General features: G+C 42.6%; 1 long non-coding RNA gene across 1 annotated transcript; it reads left to right on the top strand.

Annotated features, from left to right (window-relative positions):
- Positions 1 to 6,817: 6,817 nt before the first annotated feature.
- On the top strand, positions 6,818 to 8,743 carry LOC139045163 (uncharacterized). Its single transcript, XR_011503044.1, has 2 exons — positions 6,818 to 6,949; positions 8,608 to 8,743. It is a non-coding gene; the product is annotated as an uncharacterized lncRNA (long non-coding RNA).
- The last annotated feature ends 3,594 nt before the right edge of the window (positions 8,744 to 12,337 follow it).

Raw genomic sequence — 12,337 nt, 5'->3', positions numbered from 1 at the left:
AGGGGGGTGCCTGCTTCCCTCGGTTCCCCACAAAAGGACTCATGTTAAATGGGTGGTTGTTACGGTTCACGCAGGCCAGAAGATTCAAAGAGCTATTCTCTTTCTTTCTTGTTTTTCTATGGAAGGTGGAAGGTTGCAACAGACAGCATGGACCCCCGCCTCGCCCCGCCCCTCCCTTTCTCCTGCCCATCCCTCCGTTCCTTTGGTTCCTTTGTGCTTAGAGGAGCCGCGTGAAGGCGATCATTTTGCAGCCTGGAGCTGGGCTCACTTCCTGAATGGAGCCTGCACGCACGGTTACTAGGGCAACCTTTGCCAGCAGCTGCAGCTCCCCGGCCCCCCTCCTCACCTGCTGTCCCCATTCCCGGCTTCCTCAGGTCTCAGAGAAAGTGTTACCTTTCCTGACCTTGTGCGGGGGGCTGAGGGGCGTTTTGGGAGAGGAGGTTTCTGCAGGTTTTGTGGGGCTGCAGGAGACTTAGGGAATGCACTGGTTAATGGTATAGACTGGTTTAAGGGGTGAAATCAGACTGATAATGGGTTATCTGGGGATAGAAATACCAGCACATCCTTCAAAGGAGTGAAAATGGAGACTTGCCTCGACCCAGTAATTAGGCGATCTGAACTCTTAACTCTTGCTCTCTCACTAATGAATCACACAGCCCTGGGCAAGTCACCCAGCCTCACCGAGTTTCTTTTTTCTTCTCTGCAAAATGAGAGAGTCTTTACCTTTCATTTTAGGTTTCTCTTATAATTCCAGCCTTCTGGTCATGGATCGGTGACGCATATTAGATGGTAAAATGAGGTGCAGAGCAGCTGAAACAAATAGCATTTGTTAAAAGTATCAGATCCTGTGCTTCATATACAATATTATCTCATTGAATCCTCAAAACAGCTCTGTGAGAGGGGTCTTACTATTTTTCAATGAGGAAACTGAGGCAGAGAGAGGCCAGTGATGCCCGAAGTCACCTAATGGGAGGTGGTAGTACTGAGCTTTGAAGATTTAGCACTTCTTGTTGGAAACTGCTTGTCCTAAGTATTTGCTCGCCTTTATAAAGTCCTGTGATGCTGACTAGGAAGTGGTGATCCCATCCTACAGCTGCGGAAGGGGAGGAAGCAGAGGGTTAGTGACCTGCCCAGTCAAACCCAAACCGGGCAGCCAATCAGGAGAAAGCCAGGGGGCTCCAGCTGACACGTTGCCAGAGAGATGTGGTGTCTGCCTGGGGCCTTCCATCCTCCTCTCCACGGAGAAGTTGCCCTATCTGGGGCCCATGAGCACATAAATTACAAAAATGATTTTCCTGGGATCTCTAGAGCGGCTAGCAGCTGGCCAGCTGGCTGTGACCCTTGCTCACACTCCCCTTTCAGGATTACACAAGTGAACTGGCTCCAAGAAATTCACGTCCTCACTCTGACCCCTCCCAGAGGAAAGCCTGTGTGGAGAGAGAAAGAGACAGAAATAGATACAGAGAAAGAGAGAGAGAGGGAGGGTGGGAGAGAAGAAATACATATTGTGGAGATCTGCAGAATAAGAGAGGCAAATTAGAAAATAATGAAAGTATGAAACATAACAAGGGCAGATCAGGTGGTAGCTGGCTGTAAGTAAATATTCTTGAAAAGTCACCTTAAAAAATCAGTCTTGAGACCTTAAACTGCTTCGAAAGGATTACTTAGGGTGTAAATTTACATGCAGTTCCTCACACGGTAATAATCATTTTCCAAAAGATCCTGCAGACTTCCAAATACTCTCATTCCTCTTGTGTTCCTTATCACAATTGGCCCCGAATCAGTCCGGTTTTGGTGACGGAATCTTCAAACTTCTTTAAAGTCCAAAATTGATTTCCTAAGAGTATTTAAGGGCACAGAACAAAGTTCAAACAATTCACAAATATTTACCCAGGCCTTGATCTGTGTCGCACTGATTTGATGAAACAAGGTTAAAATAAAAGGCCACTGAGGACTTAACCAGCCCTCAAAGGCTGAAGGCAATGTCATGTTTCTAAGTGTAACCACTTAGTCTTTCTGCTAGTGCCCCAAATCAAAGCAGAAGCCCCGAGGAACTCATGGGCCAGTCCTTGCATGTCCCCATATGCTGCAAAAGTCAAAATAACATTTTAGACCTTAGGTTTTATTTTTATATAGGAAAGGATTAATGGCCCACTTGTATGCACTCTTCCCTTTTTGTCATGGAAAATACCTTTAGAGGTCATGTACGTATCCACTGCTTTTTAACGATGAGGAGTTTGGGACCACCAAGCTTCAAAAAATGAACTCCCAGACACACAAAGGAAAAGAGAAGAAATAGCGTACATTATTTGATAATGATATCCTAAAAAGCACCACGTAAGTCTGAAAAAAATTACTTTCTTTAAGGTAGAATTCCCCCTTTCCTGCTTTTGGAGACTAAGTGCTTATTATATTAGGCATTTTTCATTAGGTCCAGTTTAATTCCTATTGCAAATACTAACGGGAAAAGGAAGAAAGAAGGAGAGGAAGGTACAGAAAGGGATCTTTGGGAGCACATAGCTCCCAGGATGATTGTAGCAGGAACGTCCCTTTACTGTATGTTCCGGTTATTATTGCTACATAACAAACCATCCCAAAACTTAGTGGCGTCAAAGAGCGATAATCATTTATTTTGTTCACAAGTCTGTGCTAGGGTAGAACTCAGGAGGGCAGGCTGGTTTCTGCTCAGTGCCGTGTTATCCAGTGTAGCCGGACCGTAGACCAGAGGCTCCATTTCCAAGATGGCTCACACACACAGCAGGCAGGTTGGCACTGGCTGTCAGCTGGGGGCTCAGCCAGGGCGAGGGCCAGGGACTTTGGTTCTTCTCCATGTGCCCTAAATTTCCTCACGGTATGGGGTCTGAGTTCCAGGGGGAAATCCCAAGGGAGAGAACCAGGTGGAAACTGTATTGACTTTTAGGACCTAGGCTCAGAAGTCCTGTACACAAAGGTTTAGAAGGGTTCAAGGGGAGGGGATGGAGGACGGGCAAGATTCTGGAAGAATATGTAGGATGGAAAATATCATTGCAGTCATTTTTGGAAAATACAGCCTGCCACATGTCACATGGAAGCTGCTCGAATGTAGGATGATAAGAATAGTGAGGGGGTGTCCGGTGGTGCAGTGGTTAAGTTCAGGTGCTCTGCTTAGGTGGACTGGAGTTCACAGTCAGATCCTGGGCACCAACCTACACACTGCTCATTAAGCCATGCTGTGGTGGCATCCCACATAAAATAGAGGAGGATTGGCACAGATGTTAGCTCAGTGACACTCTTCCTCACCACACACACAAAAAAAGGAAATAAAGGGGGTGGCCCTGTGGCTGAGTGGTTTTTGGGTTCAGATCCCAGGAACCAACCTACTCTCTATTCAACAGCCATGGTGTAAAGCCATCCTACATACAAAATAGAGGAAGATTGGCACAGATGTTAGCTCAGGGCAAATCTTCCTCAGCAAAAAAAAAAAAAAAAAAAAAAAGAATGGAATATACAAAAGAATAGGGTACACAAAAGAACAGAATAGGTATAGGCTGTGTAGCCCTCCAACTTCAAATAATGACAGATTGTTTTTGAAGTGATTGTATCAATATACATTACCGCCAACAGTATATGAGTTTTCATATTTTTGTCAACACGTGATATTGTCAGACGTTTTTGTTTTTCCTTATATGGTAGATGTGAAATGGTTACTTATGATTGTAATTTTTATCATTCTGATTCCTATTGAGGTTGAGCCCTTGTCTTGTGTTGATTCGTCAAAGGATATTTTATTTTATGATGCACCTGTTCAAGTCCCTTGCCAAGTTTTCAGTTGGGTTTCCTCTGTTTTTCATATTGATATAAAAAGTGCTTTGATATGCTAAATGCTAGTTCTCTGTTGATTATGTGCATTAAAAATATCAGTGAGATGCTTTTCAAACTTTGTTCCTCTGGTCCTCCTCAGGGAAGGGCGTAGGTGCATTTGGGGGCAGGTTGTACACTGCACAACTCTAAAAGAGGCCAATCAGAAAGACAATGACAAAATGGCAGTGGCCAACCTGTGCAACTTTACATGGAGGCCTTCTGAGTGCATGGTTTTTGAATCAAGGGACTTGTGGCTAAAAATGTTGAAAAACTACTAATGAAATCTATTTAACAAACATGGAAACAGAGTCAGAGAGATCAAGTTGAAAGAATAGTTACTTTTAATGCTCTAGACTTCAGCAGGGCTAGTCTAGAAGCATTTTGGGGTATACTAAACCTTGAACCAATTCTGAAGAGGGAGCGATTTTTCACAGATATGTGAAAAAGACACCGTAGTTGTAGGTGATGAATTATGCCTAGCTTTGGAAGCAGTCAAGACAAATTCTTCCTAAGGCACGGCAAAAATACTTTTCAAGTCGTAGGTCAGAGAGCAACAGTCAGGATACCCGGGGATATGGGGGATGAAATTTAAAGAATTTGTAGAACATAGAAATAACTGGTTTTTGGTTGGCCTAGCCTCCCTTCCCAGTTACATCTTGAACTGGACAAACTGCAGTTGTTCCCTCCTGTGAATCTCTCCCGCGTGTCTCCTTTACTACTCGCACCAAGCACTTCACTTCTGACGCTTCTGGTCACCAAGTGTGTGGAGGTTTTTCCCCAGACCAGATAATTCTCTGTGTCACCAGCTGGGGGTCCTACCATTTAACTCAAACTAACACCATCCTCCTGATAGTGTCAGATCCCTCAGGCTAAGGGCTCAGTCCTGCAGGACTGCTCTCACCCACTTCAGATGCCAATCGAAGTCACCCACAACTTCTGACAGACTTGGTTACAAATCAGAGGTTCCCATGACTCTCTCCTCAGGTTCAATTAATTTGCTAGAGTGGCTCGCAGAACTCAGGGAAACACTTACTTACACTGACCAGTTTGTTAAAGGATGTGATAAAGGAATCAAATGAGAAGCCTGATGAAGAGATACATGGGTGAGGTCTGGGAGAGTCTCCAGAGCGGGAGCTTCTGTCCCCGTGGAGTTAGGGTGCGTCACCCTCCCAGTAAGGATGGGTTCATCAACCTGGAAGCTCTCAGAACCCTATGCTGTTGGCATTTTTATGGAGGTTTCATCACATAGCCTCCACACAATGGATCATTAACTCCATTTTCAGCCCTTCTCCTCTCTCAAGAGAATAGGGGGTGGGATTGAAAATTCCAAGCTTCTAAACATGGCTTAGTCTTTCTGGTGACCAGCCCCCATCCAGGAGCCCACCCAGAGCCATCTCATCAGAACAAAAGACACTCCTATCACCAAAGAAATTAAAAGGGTTTCAGGAGCCCTGTGTCAGGAACCAGGGTCAAAGACTAAATATGAGAACAAAAGATGCTCCTCATGTTCTCATCACCCAGGAAATTACAAGGGTTTCTGGAGCGCTGTGTCAGGAATCAGGGACAGAAACCAATATGTATATTTCTTATTATAGATCACGCGATCACACATCAGGTTACAGAATCCTACTGTATCAAGGAGAATTAGGATGAGAAGCCTACAATACACAACAAAAACTAGATAAAACTCATGAGAGTTTATCGTCTTCTGTAAAAGTCAGGAGGTGGGTAATCCTGGCCTGGCAGGCAACTTCATGGGAACATTTGAGCTGCAGGCTTATTCTAGCTTTGAGTCCCGCAGTCACAAGATGGCGGCTCCGGGCTGGTCATCACATTCACCTTTCAGGCAGTAGGAAGGAGGAAGCAGGGAAGGAGAACGAGTGCACTTCCCTGCAGAGTCAGAGTCAGTTAGAGAAGCTTCCTGGAGAGCCTATACCAGACTGTCTGTACTCAATGGCCAGAATTAGCCACATGGCCAAAGCTAGAGAGGCCAGGGAATCTTCCTCTAATATAATTGAGGTTCTGTTTCTTGGGAAGAAGGGGAGACTAAATGCTAGTCACTCACTTTCTTTCCTGGGGAACACCCTACTCCCACCATAGGGGCGGGTACATCACCCAGGTAAGGGCAAAAGGAGCACCTCCTTTTCTCATCTCAGTGACTGGTTCAGGGATGGGACATGATTCAAGTCCAGCCAATCAGATCACATTCTGGACTTTTCTATGGAAAGAATTTTCTCTTAGCGTCACTAAGCTCCAGATCTACTGAGTTGGATTCACTGGACATAAGGCCTGAGAATCTATTTTTTTATAAAAGGTCCACACATGATTCTTTTGGTTGGCCAGTTTGGGAATTAGCAGATATGCCGTATGTATTAAACCAGTACTTAATTTAATCTAGCATCTCCTCTCTCAGGGCCTTCAAAGAACACTGTGAAAGGGAGCTTGCTAGAGTCTTTCATCACATGGACATCAAAAGGGTGAGCATCTAGTTTAGCTGTAACTGAACCAAAAGTCATCATGAACTCACTATCTTAGACTCTCTTAGAGTTATTTTTTCTAGTTTATTACCTGCCCTCTAAAGTAGCCTTTGAAAACATAAGTTGTCTTAAAAATTCTTTATTTTAATTTCACAAGGGCTTCTACATCTGCTTTGTTGGGATTTGGTGTCACAATCTGTGTTTATTCCATCAGTAGCCTCTGTAATTTTATAGACACTGGCCTGTCAACTCTCATATTTTGTCCTTCCAGGCTGAAGTGTTTTAAAGTCTCTCTGGTTTCTCGACAAATCCTAATAATTTTTGATGACTTTCTCTGGATATGTTTCAGTTTCATTATGAGATTTCTGAGGTTTCACAATGGGAACTCTACTGGGTGTATCTGGGGCAGATGAATCCTGGTGTCTCTGCGTGTATATGTGTGTGCGTGTGTGCATGAGCATTCACATGACTGTGCTTTCTATTTTGTTTTTAACATCCTTCCTGATGATGCTTGCTTTTGTGACTACCACAATGCTTTGGACCGACTTCTTCAGGGAATGGTCTACAGTGATGCCATCATCCTTTTCCTGGATCACGTCTGCACTGGGAGGCCTTGGTCTCCCAAGAACAAGGTGGGTTCTTTTCCTGTGGGCATTACGTGCAACCGCCTCCTCTTGTGCGTAAATGTTCTCTGCCCACTCACAGAGCTCTGTGAGATCTTCCTGATGTTTATTCTTGTCAAGTTGGTATTTAAATTCCCAGAAAATCTTAGCGTCATTTATAAATTCGAGATTTCACTTTACTGGTGTTTAAATCACTTTTGAAAAATGGTAAGGAAGACAGGTCTATGTACAGATTCATGAAACATACAATTTTTAATATATCCTCAAACAGAAGAGTGGTTATCCATTTAATGTGCCCCTAGGATATCTATCAGCAATCCACAAATAATAATAGAATCTGATTAGAAAATAGTGAGCCTCCTATGAAAATATAGCATTGTGATAATTTCAAAATATCCTTGCTCCCCCTCACCTCAATTCCAATGACATTTCTATTTCCAAACTCTTCCTATGGGAAAATTTTGGAATTGCCACTGATCTCTACCCAAAGTTTCACGTTTTTAAAGGCCCTTCTCACTCCTTGACAAAAGCAATTAAGAATTAAAAAGTTATAAAAAGAGAGTTGCTGGCTGAGTGGACCATAGAATATGTCTGTGGTTTGATGAAGCCATCTCAGTTCAGATCCGGTTCTCAGCTGTGGAGTGATGGTTGCAAGCTCGGTCAGTGTGTTCAGTCTTCCCAGATGAGACTCCAGATCTGTCACTAATTAGCCATCCGACCTTGTACAAGTTACTTAGTCTCTGCGAGCCTTGGGTTTTCCTCGTCTGAACAATGGGAGTAATAACAACACTTAGCTGATGGAGTTGCTGTGTGGATTGAATGGGACAATTGACATAAAGCACTTGGTACAAACAAATTTTGATTGATAAGGCTCTGGGGAGTGGAATTATACAATTATTCATTCATTCAGTAATAGACAACCTGTTGTGTTCAAGGAATGTCCCGGGGACCATAAAAAATAAATTAGATACAAATCTTGAACTTTTAGCCATGAAATAAAACTAATAATGTATAGTGTATAACTTATAAGATATAGAGTGGCAAATAGCTTAAAGTTAAGAACATCAGCTCTGGATTTAGATTCCTGCAGGTTCAAATATTAGCTTCATCACTAGCCACCTGTGTAACCTGAGACCCGTTGCTTAACCTAATTAAATTTTTCCTCTTCTCATCTGTGAAAAAAATGGAGGTAATTATAGTACTTATCTCGGAGTGTTGTTATTAGGACTGAATGAGAAAATACATATAAAGTGCTTAGCACTTGGCTGGCACGTGGAAAGTAATGTCACCTTTGGAAATTTCCACAACAGAGATTCAGAAGAAGTGCTGCAGGAATTCAGAGGAGCAGGGGACGTTTTTTCTGTTTGGAGAAGGAAAGGATCATGGAGGACTTCCTGCAAGTGGCTAATAAATCACAAAGCCAATTTATAAATTTACCAAAGAATACACACTGGGCTATTACGATGAGGCTGGCACAATTATCCTAGCAGGGAAGTTTTATAGGGATATTAAATCCTCCTCTTTCAGAGGAGAAAACAGAAATTCAGAGAGTTTAAGTAATTTGCTGAAGGTTCCCCGGGTAACTCATGGTGAAGCTGATACTTGTTCACAGGTCTGTTTGACTAAAAAGTCCAGGTTCTTAACACCTGCGTCATACTCCTCTACAGTGATGTGGCTATTGCTCACCTGCCGGCCACTCCCTTCCCAGGATGAGAGCGTGGATTGCTGAATTCCTCATTGCAAGGTTTCTGAGGAGCAATCACCGAATCAAAGTCGAGGGAGTTCGTGGAATACTTCATCCAGGTAATATTAGAGCTCAGACAAATATTCCTGCTCTGTGGGAAGACCCACCAAACCAAACCAAACCCACCCCTTTTAGTCACTGGAATGTTGAGATCCATTGGATGGTGCTGGTAATCCTGACAAATTTTTGTCCTCTGGCTTCTCATTCTTGTCTTTTTTCGGAAATTCAAACCTCTTCAACACTGATGGATTAGATTCCTTGTTCTACCCTAATCCCTTGATAAGAGATGGGAAACACTCTAGTTTCATCAACAGCACATTGACAGGTCATTTTCTAACAGTAAAAATGGAATCTACACATTTTCGGCCCTTCCTTTGTGCCAGGCTGGATGCTGTACGCAGACTATCTCCTCTAATCTTTGGTCCCCTCTTGTGAGGTAGAGATTACTCTCACATAGTGGTTAAGTGCAAGGGCTCTAGAGCTAGACTGCTAGGTTCAAATCTTCACTCCACCATGTACTTGCTGTCTGACTTTAAACAAGTTGGTTAACCTTTCTATGCCCCAGTTTTCTTATCTTTAAAACAGAAATAATATAGGGACATGGTGGGAAACAAATTAATTAATACATTTAGTGTTCTTAGAACAGTGCCTTTCTTATTTTAAGTAACTAATGCATGTTAGCTCTGTTGAGGAGGAAAAACTTTTCCTCTAACCTCTTAGGCTTTGTGATTGGAGGCCTGTGGATTAAACTGATGAAAGACAGATTGTCAAGAGAAAAGACAAACTTTTATTCACATACATTTGCAGGAGTTCACAGAAAAACATGACTCGAGGTAGTTAGAATTTATGTCTTATATTCCATCTTAATAGGAGAAGGAGAGGGCAGAAGGGCACTTATGGAAAAACAAATGACTTTTAGGAAAGATAAATGGGCCCCCCTGAGAACAGATGGGAGATATGATAGTCCTGTGGCAATGTCTGTTTAGGTGAGCTTTTATCCTAGTACTGACTTCTCCACCCGAGTGATAGGAGTCAGTCTCCCTTGGTTGTGAAACTCTTGGGGAGGGCATTTATGACGGTTACATTCTTTTGGGAGGCTCTGCTTTTAGGCAGATAAGAGGAGTTCAAAAAAAAACTCTTTAGAGTGGGATATTCTGGACCCTTCAACTCTTATCACCTCCATTTTGCAGATGGGAACATGAAGGCTTAGAGAGGTGAATTTACCCAGGATCACCATGACAGGAAATGGTGGAGCTGGGGTTTGAACTCAGGCTGCTCCAACTTTACTCTTTGATCTTTTTACTATGGGAGGTCAGAGAAGGAGAAACTCTAAGCCTTTCTCAAAATTCTTAGGGAATATAAATTCTTTGGTGTGAACTTAACATATCTAGGCCTTAGCTTCATCATTTGCAAAATGAGGTTTTAAACAATATGACTCTTAAGGGCATTTCTACCTCCAAAGTTATTCTTTATTTTAGGTGTTTTTGCATAATTCATCGTTGGGGAAGAAATTATGGTCGTGTTTCTAAGGAGGCATTTTGATGTGTGTATGCATGTGTGTGTGTACACTTATCCACGTGTGTACACTTGAGTATGTGTTTCAGTTGCTCTGAAAAGAATGATTGTCTTTGGAAGGAAAAGGAAAGATCTTAAGATGTAGATAGTTTTGTTGTTTATTTCTACCACACATGCTGTTGACCTAGGATTCTGCACGTCCTCAGGGAGTGTCTCTGCCAGGCCTTTCCAAAAGGTGATTGGCAAGGGAAGTCCTTCTAGAAGAGATAAGTGGCTTCTTAAAGTAAACTCAGAATAAAGGGAGCATAAATTCTGTTTACTAAGTATTTCCTGGTTGATGGATACTAACGTGCAGCCCTGCATGGCACGTTCTTTGAGGAAGGGAAGAAATGAGGTGGAATTCTGTTTCTCTACCACTCGGGAAAGGTACTTGGAGGCTGCCCCAGATGCAAGATTACATCATTTCGGAGCAGACACTCAAATTTATAGAAATAGATGCTACCGTGTGGGAGATGTGTTTACTTTGGAGACCACTGAAAGATGAGAGGATGTTGAAAGCTCGTTACCGAATTTGTAGAATGTGTTCTTTGTGGTTTATTAAATTGGTAGAATTCTTTGCACAACTAGAAAATTTTCTGTGCAATTTACTTCTTTTATGCTAAATACACTTTGCATTTTGCATGGTTGTATTTCAGAATTGCAAAGTTTCGCTGCTGTGGGTTCTTCTCATCAAAGGCCTTCTCCTTAGCCCTCTGAGGGCAGATGGGAATGCTGTATACTTGAGCCAGCTGAGTTAAACATTTTCTAATTCTTTTTTTCCCTCTTCTTTCTTTCTTTTTTAAAAAAATCTTTTCTTCCTTAATATTTCCCTTCCAGAGGATGGGCCTTAATGATGTTAATTTAGTAGCACGATGCTTCTATTGATTCTCACTTTTCAAGATGATTTCTTCAGCCTAAAGATAGGCAGATTTCAAATCTGATTGCCTGACGTAGCACGGCCTATAATCATGCTAAGAAATAAAGGCTAATATGGGAAGAGAAGTCAAAGGATTTCCAGCCGGCATCCAAAGTCGTAAGACAGTGAAAGGAAAACACAACTGGCCTTTTTACCCTGCGTGAGAAGGAAAAAAACAAAACAAAACATCCAAACCAACCAAACAAAACATAAGCAGAACTGTAAATAAATCAGTCACCATAGACCCCCAAGAACCTGCCTGCTTCGGGAGGAGAGGTGGCTTATAGCCCATAAAGGTCAGAGAAACAAGAAAGGAAGTGGGTGGGATTGCAAAAAGAGTGAGTTCTGAGGAGCCATTAAAGCAAAAGGAAAACTACATCCCACTGATATGTAGATTTGAGGCGAGGAGAGGCCCTAACCAAAGTGGGTGGGACTCCCAGGTCATCGGAAGGTCACAAAAAGACAGAGGAAGCTCAGGCAGCCTCAAGTCATGCCTTCCAAGGGAACCTAGAGTTAATCCAATCCTTTGACTTAGTTTAATGAGTGTGAAAAAAATCAATGTGTAGGGAGGGGAGGGGGAGAAGTGAGGTTTAGGAAAGAGAATTTTTAAAATATTCTAGAGCCTGTTCCTTAATTTGAAGTGATGATATGCATTTTTTAGAATTTTATTATTTTATTTTAGGTACACCTGTGATCTATTTTGGAGGGAAGAATGAGGTTCTCAACATATGCCTGAATAAATGCATTTTCTCCTTTTCTCTCCTAAAGTCACTCTTCTCTTTTGAGCCCAGGAGTTTGAACTCGTAATCCAGAGAACTTTTATAGAACCTACTTCTTGGGCTTGGGAGTCAGGCTGAAATGGGAGCATACCCCAGCTCACTACTAACGAATGCGATGTTGCCAAGACCTAGGCAAGACCCAGTGGCAATAATCATAGTGGCGGGATGTTCTAAACCACAGGGTTGTCATGGGACCATTGGCTGTGAAATGCTTGGCACAGACCCTGGCATGTACCACAGTGACTGTCTGATCCTGAGCAAGTCCTGCCAGCAATCTTGACTTCAGTCTTGTCATCTATGAAAAGAGTCAGAATGGTAAACTTTCCAGGGTTATTGGGCAGCTTAAACGTGATGATGTGTTTGCTAGCCTTCTTGGCAAACTTTTCCTCTTTAAGTTTCAGCTC

The sequence above is a fragment of the Equus asinus genome, chromosome 4 (assembly GCF_041296235.1).
Source record: "Equus asinus isolate D_3611 breed Donkey chromosome 4, EquAss-T2T_v2, whole genome shotgun sequence".
Classification (NCBI taxonomy): domain Eukaryota; kingdom Metazoa; phylum Chordata; class Mammalia; order Perissodactyla; family Equidae; genus Equus; species Equus asinus.
Note: the sequence above shows the minus strand (reverse complement) of the source record. Positions and strands in the feature narration are given on the sequence as shown.